Here is an 18,094-nt window from a genome sequence, read left to right on the forward strand (position 1 = left end):
GTAGGCAAGAATTCCTTAGAAGAAATTGAGGAGAAACAGGAGTCCTAAATGCAGTACTTGGATGCAATCTCAAAAACGACTGAATGATATTTGTTCATTTCCAAGGCAAACCATTCAATATCACAGTAATCCAAGTCTATGCCCCAACCAGTAATACTGAAGAAGCTGAAGTTGAACGGTTCTATGAAGACCTACAAGACCTTCTAGAACTAACACCCAAAAAAGATGTCCTTTTCATTAGGCTTCCCTGGTAGCTCAGAGGTTAAAGCATCTGGCTCTGATGCAGGAGACTCGGGTTTGATCCCTGGGTCGGGAAGATCCCCTGGAGAAGGAAATGGTAACCCACTCCAGTATTCTTGCCTAGAGAATCCCATGGACAGAGAAGCCTGGTAGGCTACAGTCCACGGGGTCGCAAAGAGTCGGACATGACTGAGTGACTTCACTTTCACTTTCATTATATAGAACTGGAATGCAAAAGTAGGAAGTCAAGAAACACATGGAGTAACAGGTAAATTTGGCCTTGGTGTAAAGAATGAAGCAGGGCAAAGGCTAATAGAGTTTTGCCAAGAGAACGCACTGGTCATAGCAATCACCCTCTTCCAACAACACAAGAGAAGACTCTACACATGGACATCACCAGATAGTCAATACTGAAATCAGATTGATTACATTCTTTGCAGTCAAAGATGGAGAAGCTCTATACAGTCAGCAAAAAACAAGACCGGGAACTGACTGTGGTTCAGATCATGAACTCCTTATTGCCAAATTCAGACTGAAATTGAAGAGAGTGGGGAAAGCCACAAGACCATTCAGGAATGACCTAAATCAAATCCCTTACAATTATACAGTGGAAGTAAGAAATAGATTCCAGGGACTAGATCCGATAGATAGTTCAGTTCAGTCACTCAGTCATGTCCGACTCTCTGTGACCCCATGGACTGCAGCACAGCAGGCCTCCCTGTCCATCACCAACTCCCGGAGTTCACCCAAACTCATGTCCATTGAGTCGGTGATGCCATCTAACCATCTCATCCTCTGTCCACCCCTTCTCTTCCTGCCTTCAATCTTTCCCAACATCAGGGTCTTTTCAAATGAGTCAGCTCTTCGCATCAGGTGGCCAAACTGTTGGAGACAGAGTACCTGATAAATTATGAATGGAGGCTCATAACATTGTATGGGAAACAGGGATCAAGACCATCCCCAAGAAAAAGAAATGCCAAAAAAGCAAAATGGCTGTCTGAGAAGGCCTTACAAATAGCTGAAAAAATAAGAGAACTGAAAAGCAAAGGATAAAAGGAAAGATATACCCTTTTGAATGCAGAATTCCAAAGAATAGCAAGGAGAGATAAGAAAGCCTACCAGTGATCAGTGCAAAGAAACAGAGGAAAGCAATAGAATGGGAAAGACTAGCGATCTCTTCAAGAAAATTAGAAATACCAAGGGAACATTTCATGCAAAGATGGGCTCAATAAAGGACAGAAATGGTATGGACCTACCAAAAGGAGAAGATATTAAGAAGAGGTGGCAAGAATACACAGAAGAAATATATTAAAAAGATCTTCACAACCCAGATAATCATGATGGTATGATCACTCACCTAGAACCAGACATTCTGGAGCATGAAGTCAAGTGGGCCTTAGGAAGCATCACTAGGAACAAGTTAGTGGAGGTGATGGAATTCCAATTGAGCTGTTTCAAATCCTGAAAGATGATGCTGTGAAAGTGCTGCACTCAATATGCCAGCAAATTTGGAAAACTCAGCAGTGGCCACTCAGCAGTGGCCACAGAACTGGAAAAGGTCAGTTTTCATTCCACTCTCAAAGAAAAGCAATGCCAAAGAATGCTCAAACTACTGCACAATTGCACTCATCTCACACGCTAGCAAAGTAATGCTCAAAATTCTCCAAGTCAGGCTTCACAGTACATGAACCATGAAATTCCAGATGTTCAAGCTGGATTTAGAAAAGGCAGTGGAACCAGAGATCAAATTGCCAACATCTGCTGGATCATCAAAAAAGCAAGAGAATTTTAAAAAATCTATTTCACTGACTGCACCAAAGCCTTTGACTGTGTGAATCACAACAGACTATGGAAAATTCTTCAAGAGATGGGAATATCAGACCACCTTACCTGCCTCCTGAGAAACCTGTATGCAGGTCAAGAAGCAACAGTTAGAACCAGACATGGAACAACAGACTGGTTACAAATTTGGAAAGGCTGTATATCATCACCCTGTTTATTTAACTTATATGTAGAGTACATCATGCAAAATGCCAGACTGGATAAAGCACAAGCTGGAATTAAGATTGCAGGGAGAAATATCAATAAGTTCAGATATGCAGATGACACCACCCTTATGGCAGAAAGCAAAGGGGAACTAAAGAGCCACTTGATGAAAGTCAAAGAGGAGAGTGAAAAAAGTGGTTTAAAACTCAACATTCAAATAACGAAGGTGATGGCATCTGTACCATCACTTCATGGCATATAGATGGGGAAACAATGGAAACAGTGACAAACTTTATTTTGGGGGGCGCCAAAATGAAGATTGTGACTGCAGCCATGAAATTAAAAGACACTTGCTCCTTGGAAGAACAGCTATGACAAGCCTTAGTTTAGTCACTCAGTCATGTCCGACTCTTTGTGACCCCATGAACTGCAGCACGCTAGGCCTCCCTGTCCATAACCAACTCCTGGAGCTTACCGAAACTCATGTCTATTGAGTCATGATACCATCTAACCATCTCATCCTTTGTCGTCCCCTTCTCCTCCTGCCTTCAATCTTTCCCAACATCACGGTCTTTTCAAATGAGTCAGCTCTTCACATCAGGTGGCCAAAGTATTGGAGTTTCAGCTTCAGCATCAGTCCTTCCAATGAATATTCAGGATGGATTTCCTTTAGGATTGACTGGTTGCATCTCCTTGCAATCCAAGGGATTCTGAAGAGTCTTCTCTGACTCCACAGTTCAAAAGCATCAATTCTTTGGTGCTCAGCTTTCTTTATAGTCCAACTCTCACATCCGTCCATACATAACTACTGGAAAAACCATAGCCTTGACTAGACGGACCTTTGTTGGCAAAGAAATGTCTCTGCTTTTGAATATGCTGTCTAGGTTGATCATAACTTTCCTTCCAAGGAGTAAGTGTCTTTTAATTTCATGGCTGTAGTCACCATCTGCAGTGATTTTGGAGCCCCAAAATAAAATCAGCCACTGTTTCCACTGTTTCCCTATCTATTTGCCATGAAGTGATGGGGCCAGATGCCATGATCTTAGTTTTCTGAATGGTGAGCTTTAAGCCAACGTTTTCACTCTCCTCTTTCACTTTCATCAAGAAGCTCTTTAGTTCTTCTTCACTTTCTGCCATAAGGGTAGTGTCATCTTCATATCTGAGGTTATTGATATTTCTCCCAGCAATCTTGATTCCAGCTTGTGCTTCATCCAGCCCAGTGTGTCTCTTGATGTATTCTGCATATAAGTTAAATAAGCAGGGTGACAATATACAGCCTTGATGTACTCCTTTTCCTATTTGGAACCAGTCTGTTGTTCCATGTCCAGTTCTAACTGTTGCTTCCTGACAATCCTAGACAGCATATTAAAAAGCAGTGACATTACTTTGCCAACAAAGGCCTATCTAGTCAAAGCTATGGTTTTTCCAGTAGTCATATATGGATGTGAGATTTGGACCTTAAAGGCTGAGCACCAAAGAACTGATGCTTTTGAACTGTGGAGTCAGAGAAGACTTCAGAATCCCTTGGATTGCAAGGAGACCCAACCAGCCAATCCTAAAGGAAATCAATCCTGAATATTCATTGGAAGAACTGATGCTGAAGCTGAAACTCCAATACTTTCGCGACCTGATGCGAAGAGCTGACTCATTGGAAAAGATCCTGATGCTGGGAAAGATTGAAGGTGGGAAGAGAAGGGGACGACAAAGGATGACATGTTTGGATGGCATCACCGACTCAATGGACATGAGTTTGAGTAAGGTCCAGGAGTTAGTGATAGACAGGGAAGCCTGGCGTGTTTCAATCCATGGAGTCACAAAAAGTCGGACACGACTGAGCGACTGAACTGAACTGGAGATTTTTGTAAAAAATGGCACAACCGGGTTTGGGTGGAGTGCTACTGGCATCTAGTGGTGTCATCTGGGGGTGCAGCTAAACATCTCAAAATGCACAGAATAATCTCCCAGAAAAGACTTTTATCTGGTGCCAAAGGTGAATAGAATGAAGATTGGAAGCGGAGTCAGGGTGTGGCGATAGGGTAATGGTAAAATAGCAGCACACCTTTTGAGAATCAGTCTGACTAATTGGTTATACATTGAAAGTCCCCTCAAAGCCGTCCTTGATTTGCTCAATTTGCTAGAGTAGCTCGCAGAACTCAGGAAAATAAGTTACTAGATCACTTCTTTATTACAAAGGATACTAAAGAATACGAATGTACAGTTGAAAAGATATATACACAGGTCAGGGTCCAGAGGGTCTTCAGCACAGGAGATTCTGTCCTCTGATAGTTCAGGGGGCTCCACTGTCAGAGCACATGGATGACTTCTTGCGTTCCAACCTGGAAGCTCCCTGAACCCCAACCTATTAGGTTTGAGGCAAGAAATAAATGGACTCCAGTTGGACATTTAAAATCAGCCAGCCTCCTCTTTAACCTCAAATATGCAGATGAAACCACCCTTATGTCAGAAAGCAAAGAGGAACTAAAGAGCCTCTTGATGAAGGTCAAAGAAGAGAGTGAAAAAGCTGGCTTAAAACTCAACATTCAAAAAATGAAGGTCATGGCATCCAGTCCCATTACTTCGTGGCAAATAGATAGGGAAACAATGGAAACAGTGACAGACTTTATTTTGGGGGGCTCCAAAATCACTGCAGATGGTGAGTGCAGCCATGAAATTAAAAGACACTTGCTCCTTGGGAAAAAAGCTATGACAAACCTAGACAGCATATTAAAAACAGAGACATTACTTTGCCAACAAAGCACTGTATAGTCACAGCTCTGCTTTTTCTAGTAGTCATGTATGGATGTGAGAGTTGGACCATAAAGAAGGCTGAGCACTGAAAAATTAATGCTTTTGAACTGTGGTGTTGGAGAAGACTCTTGAGAGTCCCTTGGACTACAAGGAGATCAAACCAGTCAATCCTAAAAGAAATCAATTCTGAATATTCATTTGAAGGACTGATGATGAAGCTGAAGTTCCAATACTCTCGTCACCTGATGCGAAGCACCAACTCATTAGAAAAGGCCCTGATGCTGGGAAGGATTGGAGGCAGGAGGAGAAGGGGACGACAGAGGACAAGATGGTTGGATGGCTTCACCGACTCAATGGATATGAGTTTGAGCAAGCTCTGGGAAATAGTGAAGGACAGGGAAGCCTGGTGTGCTGCAGTCCATGGGGTTGCAAAGTCGGACAGGACTGAGAAACTGAACAACAAGCCTCCTCTTTGGATTTCCTGAGTCAAGAGATAGGTGGGCTCCAGTTGAGGAATTTATAAAGAGCCCCCTGTTTGATCTCAAAAATGAAAGTAACAACGGAAACAGGGTAAATAGTCAATTTTTGTCTCTTGTAAACACCTCAAGGGAATAACCATGGCAAGGACAAAGAGAAGCAAAAACCCTGTCTGAGTAAAGGATAAGGGAGACACTGCTGCTACTGCTAAGTCACTTCAGTTGTGTCCGACTCTGTGCGACCCCATAGACAGCAGCCCACCAGGATCCCTCGTCCCTGGGATTCTCCAGGCAAGAACACTGGAGTGGGTTGCCATTTCCTTCTCCAATGCATGAAAGTGAAAAGTGAAAGTGAAGTCACTCAGTCATGTCTGATTCTTTGGGACCCCATGGACTGCAGCCCACCAGGCTCCTCCATCCATGGGATTTTCCAGGCAAGAGTACTGGAGTGGGGTGTCATTGCCTTCCCCCAAGGGAGACACTACACATGGCAAAAAGTCTCCTTGAAGGCAAAAAGTCTCCTTGAAGTCAAAAGTCAAAGGGTAATTCCAGGCAATAATGAGTCTTGCTCCTCCCGGAAGGCTTCACTTGTGAAATTTCCCTGTTAGTCCCATGGTTAAGACTCTGTGCTTCCAATGCAGAGGGACAAATGTTCCGGCCTGGTCAGGGAACTAAGATTCCACATGATACAGCATGTCAGCATCTTCTCAGCATTTTCCAGCAGCACAGGTAAAATTTGCTATTATCACTCCCTTTTATATGTTAATATTTGAGCCATGCATATAAATGCCTAGTTTACTATAAGATACCATTGTGTGTGTGCTCAGTTGCTCAGTCATGTCTGACCCTTTGTGATCCCATGGACTGTAACCTGCCAGGCTCCTCTGTCCATGGGATTCTCCAGGCAAGAATATTGTAGTGGGTTGCCATTTCTTCCTCCAGGGGATCTTCCCAATCCAGGGATCAAACCTGTGTCTCTATGTCTCCTGCATTGGCAGGCGGTTCTTTACCTCTAGGGCAACCTGGCAAACCCACATGCTACAGGGTGTGGCCAAAACAACAAAGAACAACAAAAGCAAAAGTTTATCAACCCCTTCTTAGAGTAATTTATATTTATATGCATTTAATAGTTTAGTATTTTATGCATTTAATAAAATACATAGATTATAGAGGAAACAAATTATATTAAAATATTAAGGGAAGCAAAAAAATGTGTTTTATACTTGAAATGTGCTAAGAAAGAAAATCATAAATGTTCTTACTACAAAAAAATGTGGTAATTATGTGGCATGGTAGAGATGATGGCTAATACGATGAATGTAACCGTTTTGCAAGATATAAGCATTTTGCAAATTAGTACCTTGTACACATTAAACTTACACACACACACACACAAAAATGCTGCATGTATACTAGGAGAGGAAAGGACTCCAGAGTGGTGAGTCAGACACTGGTGCTGGTTTTACCCTTGAGGTGGTCTACAAGGGAAGCTGAGGGACCAGTATGAGCTTTAAATTCTGCAGGATCAGGGGTGAACAGTGAGGGTAAGGATCTCCCTTTAGACTAGCACCCCAAAGGAATGTCTCTGGGTAATAGGGAGGAACTGAAAACAAACCAGTATGGGCTATAGCCAGGTTGCCCACCACCTGTGGGATGCCAGAAAAACCTTGGGTAACTATGGTGCATTACTATCTCAGATGGTGAAGACTCTGCCTGCAATATAGGAGACCCAGGTTCAAACTCCACATCAGGAAGATCCCTTGGATAAGTGAAGTGAAAGTCACTCTGTCGTGTCTGACTCTTTGCAACCCCATGGACTATACAGTCCATGGAATTCTCCAGGCCAGAATACTGGAGTGGGTAGCCTTTCCCTTCTCCAGGAGATCTTCCCAACCCAGGGATTGAACCCAGGTCTCCCGCATTGCAGGTGGATTCTTTACCAGCTGAGCCACTAGGGAAGCCCAGAAAATGCCAAAGGGAGGAATAATCACATCAACCCCTAAGGAAAAGCAACTGGACAATCTTGGGGTGGCTGGGGATACAAGGCCTCAAGGAAGCTCGTGCCTTCCATGGAAACTGTCCCTAGACCAGCCATGACTTTGATCCTTGTGCATCCATCTATTTTGACCATGTGTGGATAGGAGTCTTCTTCTCTCCAACCACTGCTAAAGGCATGCATTCTGTTGATTTCACATTTTGACCTTGCCACTGCTTCAACTGCTGGGATTTCAAGTATCAAGCCTGTTCAAAGCAAGAATGCATGAGTCACTTGGAGCAAGATGTACTAGAAGAGGAGAGAACTGGTACCTGTTCAAGCACACTACACAGAATACAGGGGCGACAGGCAATGCCTAGACTGTGACATGCATGTGTGTGTGCTAAGTCGTTTTAGTTGTGTCTGACTCTTTGTGACCCCGTGTACTGTAGCCCATGAAACTCTTCTGTTCATAGGATTTCCCAGGCAAGAAAACTGGAGTGGGTTGTCATTTCCTTCTCCATATTGTGGAATATTTGGAACACAAAGAGGGCAGGACCCTAATATAATAAACATCCATGTCCCACCTTTCTGGGCTTCCCAGGTGGTGCTAATGGTAAAGAGACCACCTGCTCATGCAGGAGACATAAGAGACCTGGGTTTGATCCTTGAGTTGGGAAGATCCCCTGGAGGAGGGCATAGCAACCCACTCCAGTATGCTGGCCTGGAGAATCCACCTTTCTGAATTAACTTCTGGACTGGGAATTAATACTAATGCTAATTAATGCCAATACTAATTTGTGTAAACTTTTAAATTTATCAACCTTGCTAGAGATTGCTTTATTAGTATTATTTCAAGAAACCAAATTTCAGCTTTTTTCTCTCTACTACTCCACTTCTTCAAAATTAATTTAATTTGTTCTTTTGTGATCATTATTTCCTGCTTTATTCTTTGAGTTTGCTACATTTATTCTTATTAATACCTTACTATGTTAAAATAGCAAGGTATTAAATAATATTCCAAGCTTTAACACACATTTTAAGGCTACAATTTTTTCTTTAAAATTTTTCCTCTTGGAGAAGGAAATGGCAAATCACTCCAGGATTCTTGCCTGGAGAATTCCATGGACAAGGGAGCCTGGTGGTCTATAGTCCATGGGGCTGCAAAGAGTCAAATACCACTGACCAACTAACATTTTGATTTTCACTTTTCACTATCAGACAAAGTAGATTTTAATGCAATAATACACCCAGGGATAACAAAGGTAGCTTCATAAAGATAAAAGACTGAATGCACCAGAAAGATATAACAATTCTGAATTTGTACTCCGTATCTAATGATTGAAGTATGAGCAGAAATAGTCAAATTCAGTGTGTGTGTGTGGAGGGGGGGTGGTGATTTGGCTCAAGAAGGAGGGGATACATGTATACTTATATCTGCCTCTGGGAGATAGTAAAGGACAAGGAAGCCTGGGGCACTGCAGTCCATGGGGTTGCAAAGCATCAGACACCACTTAGCACCTGAACAACAACAAATAGCTGATTCACCCTATGAACCAACATGACATTGTAAAGCGATTATCCTCCAATAAAAATAAAATTTAAAAAAAGTCAAATTCAATATCACACTGGCTGATTTTAACATATATCACTCCATGATTGATAAACCAAGGAGACAAAAAAGTCAGATTTCAACAGGATTGACCTAATGGATGGGCATATACAGAAAATGCACTTAATCACTGCCGAAATGATCTTTAAGCACAAACAGATCATCTACTAAGTTTGACCACAAGTGCTGCATTCCACACTGAAATTTCAAAGAATTTAAATTGTGCCAAGTATGTTCTCTAGCCACAATGCAATGATACTAAAAGCCACCGACAAAGGCATAAAAATAGGTCCTCCACATATTTGAAAATGAAGAAATGCACTTCTATATAACTCATGGATGAAAAAAAAACTCTCAACTGACTTTATTCTAAACAATTTCTCTGTATAGATTCCAGCAGAAATGAGGAAAATGAAGATGACTCAAAAGGAAGAGGATGAAATGAGAATTGTTTTATCAACATATAATGCTAAAGCAAATGCGTGTTCACAAGTATACAAACACATGAACTGCACACCTGATAATAATGGTTTTTTCCTCCAGCTTTATGGAGATTAATTGACTTCTGTTAGCACCTAATACCACTCCAGTACTCTTGCCTGGAAAATCCCATGGATGGAGGAGCCTGGTGGGCTGCAGTCCATGGGGTCTCAGAGTCAGACACGACTGAGTGACTTCACTTTCACTTTTCGCTTTCATGCACTGGAGAAGGAAATGGCAACCCACTCCAGTGTTCTTGCCTGGGGAATTCCAGGGACGGGGGATCCTGGTGGGCTGCTGTCTATGGGGTTGCACAGAGTTGGACATGACTGGAGTGACTTAGCAGCCGCAGCAGCACCTGATAATTACACATTTGATTTTACTAGTGCTTAGTCTAGATAAATTTCTGTACACATATATTTCCTGTTTCACTATTAAGTATGTAATATTTTGCCTATTTTACAGATATCAAACTGAACTCGGTTAAGTTGCTTAATAAATGACAGATAGTAAAACACAAGATAGAAGGATTTTTGGGGGAGTGTGCATTGCAGCAAAGTGGGAGATCTTAGTTCCCTGATCAGGGATCAAACCCATTCCCCTTGAAGTGGAAGCACGGAATCCTAACCACTGGATTGCTAGGGAATTCGTAGGATAGTAGGATTTAATACAAAGATACTTGACTTGAAAACTCATGATTAATCACTTTACTAGGAGAATTAAATTTTGAAACAACCGGAAATTTTGGCATACCCAATATTTCATTCCCTTTGACTCATTCTAGAAGCCCACACCAAAAGTTGATGACAGAATCATGAAAAAGAAAACGTTCTGGAGATGAATTTCCTCAAGGCTATCTTTATGTCTCTGTTCCTCAGGTTGTAGATGAAGGGGTTCATCATTGGAGTAATCACAGTGTACATCACACTGCCCTCCTGGGGGAGAGAGAGTAGCTGCAGAACTAAGGTAGATACCAACACAGGTCCCATAATTTAAGAAAATGACAGAGAGGTGAGACCGACAGGTGGAAAAAGCTTTATACCTCCCACCAGTGGATGGGATTCTCTGGATGAAGGAGACAATCCGTGTGTAAGAGAAAATTACATCTGAGAGAGGACCAACACATAACAGCTTAGTCACCAGATACACCAGAAGGCCATTGATAAGAGTATCAGAACAGGCAAGTTTGAGGCTCTGAGCAAGTTCACAGAAGTGGGGGATTTTCAAGTCTGTGCAGAAGGACAGCTGCAACACCATCGGACTGTGGATCAGGGCATTCAGAATGTTAACGAACAAAGAGAGAAGCAGCCGCAGACCACAGAGACAGGGGTTCATGATGATCACGTAATACAGTGGGTGGCAGATGGTCATGATGGTCAGGAGTAAATTGTCCGTACAAACGAAAACCATGAAATACACCTGAGTGAGGCAGCCTGCATAGGTGATGGCTTTGTTCTCTGTCTGGATGCTCGACAGCATCCTGGGGACTATAGTGGAGATGAAAGAGATGTCAACAAAGAACGTGGGAGAGGAAGAAGTAGATGGGAGTGTGGAAGTGGAGGTCAGAGCTGACAGCCAGGATGATGAGCAGATTCCCAAACATGGTGACCAGGTACATGGACAGGAAGAGCCCAAACAGGAGGGGCTGCAGGTCTGCATTATCAGAGAGGCGCAGGAGGAGGAATTCTGAGACGTCTGTCTGGTTTTCTGATTCCATGTTGTTGATACGTGTACTGGAAAATATAGATATAAGTTACTATGAAATGGATACACAGATATCATTTGTTTGAAAGAAATTTTTCTTCTATGCCTTAAATTCTAAAAATATTTAGGGATCTCCCTGGTGGTCCAGGAATTAAGACTCCATGCTTCCACTGCAAGGGGCACAGATTCGACCCCTGGCCAGGGAACCAGGAACCTGCATGCTGGGTGAGGCAGCCAAACAATTTTTTTTAAATTTTTTAAAGTAATTCTTCCCTTCAAGTTCCTCTACCCATTTCCTCCTTCTCCAAGTAATTTTTGAATAACTTCTAAATACTGTACATTTTTTCCAATACTAAAATTTAAAAAATGAAAACAAGTGCTACTATTTTTTTCTAGGAACCATCATGGGCTTCTCAGGTGGTGCTAGTGGTAAAGAACCCGCTTGCCAATGCAGGAAATGTCAGAGATGTGGGTTTGATCCCTGGGTCAGGAAGATCCCCTGGAGAGGGCATGGCAACCCACTTCAGTATTCTTGCCTAGTGAATCTCATAGACTAAGGAGCCTGGCAGGCTACAGTCCAGAGGGACACAAAGAGTCGGACACGACTGAAGCAACTTAGCACACATGCATGCAACATGCCTCCAGCACTTTATTTTCTTAGTATTAATTAATTTATTTTATTTATTTATTTGGCTGCATCTGGTCTTAGTTGCAGCACTTGGGATCTTTAGTTGTGACATGCAAACTCTTGGTTGAATTATGTGGGATCTAGTTGCCAGACTAGGAATCAAACCTGGGCCCCCTGCACTGGGAGCACAGAGTTTTAGTCACTGCACCACCAGGGAAATCTCAAAGCATTTTAAAATCGATGATTAAATTCTAGTCAGTTCTTCATACAGATCAAGCCTGGTTAAGAAGTGAAAATGAAAGTGGCTCATTCATGTCTGATTCTTTGAGACTCCATGGACTATACAGTCCGTGGAATTCTCCAGGCCAGAATACTGGAGTGGGTAGCCTATCGCTTCTCCAGAGGCTCTTCCTGACCCAGGAATTGAACCAGGGTCTCCTCGGTTCTGCATTGCAGGCAGATTCTTTACCAGCTGAGCTAACAGGGAAGCCCTCAAGCCTAGTTGGATGACTTTATTTTCTCAGAGGATTTTTAACTCTGTGGTTAACCTTATACTGAGCCTGCTCAGATTTGCAAATCTCAGGTATTGCTGGAAATTATAAGCTCAGATTCTCTTCTATCTCAATATAAAAAATAATATCATTAATCTACTCCTTTAAATATTCTAACACTATTGCACTGTGGGGAACAATCTGCAAGCTATTTTGCTAAATAAAGGTTAAAAAAATAGTATGATTACTAGTGTGCAGACAAGAGTTGAGGAAGTAACATAGATGTCTATCTGTGCATAAAATTTCTCTTCAAGAATCCATAGAAAATCAGTGCAATGTTAGCCTCAAAAAGAGGACTTTATTGCTAAGAAACAGGAATAAAAGGGACATTTTTCACTGTTTTTGGTACCTTTTGAATTTTGAGCCGGGTAAATGAACCTCTTCAAAAACTTAACTTTTTATTTTGCTTGATTTTCCTTGACCAAGATTTCTCAAAGGCCTAATGATATTTTCTAATGCTTGGTATCATAAATCTGAAACCATTGTGGTTATTCTCTAATATTTGGTAATTTTCCTTTCTTTTAGAGGAAAATACTATGATTTATCTTTTTCATTATAAAAATGATTTGTACCTCCCCAACAAATGTGATTCCTGGTGGCTCAGCAGTAAAGAATCTGCCTGCCAACACAGGAGATCTAAGTTTGATCCCTGGGTTGGGGAGATCCCTGGGAGAAGGAATGGCAACCCACTCCAGCATTCTTGCCTGGGAAATCCCATGGGAAATCCCATGGAGCCTTGTGGGCTATAGTCCATGGGGTCGCAAAGAGTCAAACACGACTCAGCAACCAAAGAACAACATCCTAAGAAAATGAAAGGTTTCAATTTATAAATTAAAAAAAAAAAAAAGAAAGGTGGTTGTCAGGGGATGGGAGGATGGCAGAATGGGGGTGGGTGGTGGGTGGCTGGTGTTTAGTATTTCAAGGGGACCAAGAATCACTTTTGAAAAATGAAAACTCTTCTGGAGATGAATGGTGGTGATGGTTACACAAAAAGGGAATTGAACTCAATGCCACTGAACTGCATACTTAAAATAGTTAAAAGGGTACATTTTATCTTCCATCACTTGTCACTATTAAAAAATAAATGAATTTATAAGAAGTACTGAAGGAACTCTTTCTGTTTTGCTTACTCATGTGCTTGTCCTCTGTGCTTTGAGAAATCAGCCAGCTGCCCCCTTATTTCTTGAATTTCATGGATGTTCTCAGGAACACAGCCCCACCCCCACTTCTGTTTCAGGCTTCTCCCTCAGTCAGGGAATTCTGCAGATCAGGGAATATTACCATTTATGGAGATTCAGATTTTACCTCCTCCTGTTCTTGGTAGAATCACATCAAAGTCAATAGCACAGGTCTCCTCCTTCTCTTCCTGAAATAAAGGGGTGCATTGGAGCAGCCTGAAATTCTCAGAAAATATTAGGAAGTATTGATTTCCTTCGAATAGCAAATTGGTCCATAAAATTTCAGGGTGAGAGAATGGGGTCAGCAGAGCCAGGAGCAATTGCAAACCTGGTGCCAAGGGACTTGGGAATAGGCCAGAAAAATCGAGAGGCCCATTAGACTGTGACTCTCAGTCTTGACCATGTGTCAGAGTCACCTGGAGGGTTTCTTAAAACAGAGATTGCTGGGCGCCACCCCAGTTTCAGCATCTCTAGGTGAAGTCTGAGAAAATGCATTTCAAAGAATTCCCCAGGTAATGCTGATACAACTGGTAGAACCTGCTGCATAATTTTCAGGTCCCAGTGCAAAATGAAAATTTGGAACCCCAAGTTGTGAAAATGTCAAGACAGTGATAGCAGAGCATTCAACCAAGAGCAGGGTCCTCTGTGGCCCTTCTGATTGCACACCCACAAACCCAGCTCTGGTTGCTGGTCACATTTTTAAGGGACACATTATTTTTCTAATATTTATTTATTTCTATGTATTTCTTTGGGATTCCCTGGTGGCTCAGATGTAAAGAATCTGCCTGCAGTATAAGAGACCTGGGCTCAAACCCTGGGTGGGGAAGATCCCGTGGAGAAGGAAATGGCAACCCACTCCAGTATTCTTGCCTGGAGAATCCTATGGACAGAGGAGCCTGGTGGGATACAGTCCATGGGTTTGCAAAGAGTCAGACACAACTGAGCAACTCACACAAACATACACATTTATTTATTTATTTGGCTGTACCAGGTCTTAGTGTGAGATCTTTAATTGGAGCTTGTGGGACCTAGGGATTGAACCTGGGCCCCCTGCATTGGGAGCATGAAGTCTTAGCCACTGGATCAGCAGGGAAGTCCTGACACATTTCTTTTTCTTTTTTTAATTTTTTGGCACAGCATGCAAGATCTTAGCTCCATGACTAGGGATTGAATCTGAGGCCCCTGAAGTGGAGGCATAGAGTCTTAACTCCTATACCACCAGAGCAGTCCTAGGGATACGTTTTGAGAATCGTTGGTTTAGATTTCCTGCTTAATTAACCCAAGACCACATCCAAATGAGAATAATAGTGATAATGATAATGATAATAATAATAATGTTTCCCCTTTCCCCTAGAACTTACAAGGGTTTCTGTATCTCCAGGATGGCCCCATAGAAGACCACAGGGGCTGAGTTTCTCCCCAGGAGGTAGATGTTGAAGACAAATTGATGTTTGAAAATTTCAAGGAGACAGTCATGCGTGCAGTTTCCAGATAAGACACATTCTCTAAGAAGTTACAAGGTATCTTCCTTTCTGGTCTTGTAAGTGTAAAATTATACTGATAGGGGACGGTGTGGGGGGGTGGCAGTTTACAGTTTTTGTTTTGTTTTTGTTTGTTTGTTTTCCTGGCCCTTGGAGCGTTATCTCCAAAGTTCCTCATTAGACAAATTGCTCTCTCATCACTTCAGTCCTGCAGCAGAAAGAAGAAAACTACTGGCTTGCTAATTCTCTGAGTGGGGATAAGCACGTGATCTTTCCTCTTACCTCTCTCAGATATCAAAGTTCACAGCCCAGGTTGGTCCAGATGCCAAACAGCAGAAATAGTCATCCTTTACCAAATATCACCCCCTTATCAAGGAAGCAGTCTCCCAAAATGAGCCATTCCTGATCATCTTCATGGTTGTTGCTAATACTCCTATTGACTTGGAAGTGACTCTTAATTTTGTTAAACACAGCAAAGTTGTTTTTTTTTGTGTGTGATGTATTTTGTAAAATGTATGTGTGTTCAGTTGCTCCGTTGTGTCCGACTCTTTTTGACCCCATGGGTTGTAGCCTGCCAGGCTTCTCTGTCCGTGGGATTTTCCAGGCAAGAACACTGGAGTAGGTTGCCATTTCCTTCTCCAGGAGATCTTCCTAACTCAGGGATCAAACCGGTATGTCTTAGGTTTCCTGCATTGGCAGGTGAATTTTTTTACCACTGAGCCACCAGTGAAAGTGAAAGTCGCTCAGTCGTGTCCAACTCTTTGTGACCCCATGGACTTTAATCCATAGAATTCTCCAGGCCAGAATACTGGAGTGGGTAGCCTTTCCTTTCTCCAGGGGATCTTCCCAACTCAAGGATAGAATACAGGTCTCCTGCATTGCAGACGGATTCTTTACTAGCTGAGCCACCAGGGCAGCCCAAGAATACTGGAATGGGTAGCCTATCCCTTCTCCAGCAGATCTTCCCGACCCAAGAGTCAAACTGGGGTCTCCTGCATTGCAGGCAGATTCTTTACCAACTGAGCTATCAGGGAATATTTTATAACATGTTAAAATATTTGGCTTGGCCAAAAAGTTCATTCAAGGGACTTCCCTGGCAGACTAGGGGCTAAGACTCAGAGCTCCGAATGCAAGAGATCCAAGTTCCATCCACGGTCAGGAACTAGATCACACATGCCATGACTAAGACTCAATGCAGTCAAATAAATAAAAAAAATATATATATATTTTAAAGTTCATTCAAGTTTTCCCATAATATCTTACAGAAAAACCCAGATGAACTTTTTGGCCAAGCAAAACATACAGTCTGTGCATCCTGTTTGGGAAACACTAATGAGTACATCTCTACAGTAGTTTCTAGATTTTTGCATCAGGAGTACCTGCTCAGGTGACTTCCTCCAACACCTCTGTCAGGGCCAGGGTTCTTGATTTGGGGTTCTACTCATTGGTGACACTTACCTATGACTGTACTGAGATCCAAGACTCTTGTGATTATTTGATGATGAAAGGCCATTTTCCCCTGAAAAATGCAATTACAAGAGAACGTCGTGTCCGACTCTTAGCAACTCCATGGACTCCTCTGTCCATGGGATTTTCCAAGCAAGAGTATTGGGGTGGGGTGCGACAGTGCCAGACCCTAATAGGAGCTGATAATGTATTACTGATGTGAGTCAAGAAACTGTTCCAATCCATGAATTAGGTGCCATAATGATTTATAACCACAATAGAGGTGAAGCGGTCTTCCCTGGTGGCTCAGACGGTAAAGAATCTGCCTGCAGTGTAGGAGACCTGGGTTCGATCTCTGGGTTGGGATGATCCCCTGGAGAAGGGAATGGCTACCCACACCAGTATTCTTGCCTCAAAAATCCCATGGACAGAGGAGCCTGGCAGGCTACAGTCCATGGGGTGGCAAAAAGTCGAACACGACTGAGCGACTAACACTTTCAAATACAACCAGTGATTAGAGGCAATGGTTTGCTGGGAAGTCAGTAAAAGACCTGATTTGTGCCACTGATCAATTTCCGGTGGGGACTGGGGTGGGGTGGGGTGGAGGTGGGGGTGTAGGTGGAGCAGCCATGGTGGAGTATTGGAGCATGTGGTGATCTTAGTTCCCCCACCAGGGATGGAACTCATGCCCTCTGCATTAGGAGCACAGACACCTAACCACTGGACCAGCAGGGAAATCCCAACCTTGGTCAATTTCGGAGGTGTAAATTCTCCCATGATAAATTCGAGCTACCAGTCCCTGAAGGCGGAGTTGGAAAGAGCTATGTGATCCACTCTGTTCAGTTCAGTTCAGTCGCTCAGTCATGTCCAACTCTGTGCAACCCCATGAATCGCAGCACGCCAGGCCTCCCTGTCCATCACCAACTCCCGGAGTTCACTCAGACTCACGTCCATCGAGTCAGTGATGCCATCCAGCCATCTCATCCTCTATCGTCCCCTTCTCCTCCTGCCCCCAATCCCTCCCAGCATCAGAATCTTTTCCAATGAGTCAACTCTTTGCATGAAGTGGCCAAAGTACTGGAGTTTCAGCTTTAGCATCATTCCTTCCAAAGAAATCCCAGGGCTAATCTCTTTCAGAATGGATTGGTTGGATCTCCTTGCAGTCCAAGGGACTCTCAAGAGTCCTCTTCAACACCACAGTTCAAAAGCATCAATTCCTTGGTGCTCAGCCTTCTTCACAGTCCAACTCTCACATCCATACATGACCACTGGAAAAACCATAGCGTTGACTAGATGGAACTTAGTTGGTGAAGTAATGTCTCTGCTTTTTAATATGTTATCTAGGTTGGTCATAACTTTTCTTCCAAGGTGTAAGCATCTTTTAATTTCATGGCTGCAATCACCATCTACAGTGATTTTGGAGCCCCCAAAATAAAGTCTGACACTGTTTCCACTGTTTCCCCATCTATTTGCCATGAAGTGATGGGACGGGATGCCATAATCTTCGTTTTCTGAATGTTGAGCTTTAAGCCAACTTTTTCACTCTCTACTTTCACTTTCATCAAGAAACTTTATAGTTCCTCTTCACT

The 18,094-nt window shown here is 42.7% G+C and overlaps 1 pseudogene; it reads right to left on the minus strand.

Annotated features, from left to right (window-relative positions):
* Positions 1-10,329: 10,329 nt before the first annotated feature.
* LOC120864595 lies at positions 10,330-11,234 on the minus strand (annotated as a pseudogene).
* Between the last annotated feature and the right edge of the window lie 6,860 nt (positions 11,235-18,094).

The sequence above is a fragment of the Oryx dammah genome, unplaced genomic scaffold, assembly GCF_014754425.2.
Source record: "Oryx dammah isolate SB20612 unplaced genomic scaffold, SCBI_Odam_1.1 HiC_scaffold_5, whole genome shotgun sequence".
NCBI classification, from domain to species: domain Eukaryota; kingdom Metazoa; phylum Chordata; class Mammalia; order Artiodactyla; family Bovidae; genus Oryx; species Oryx dammah.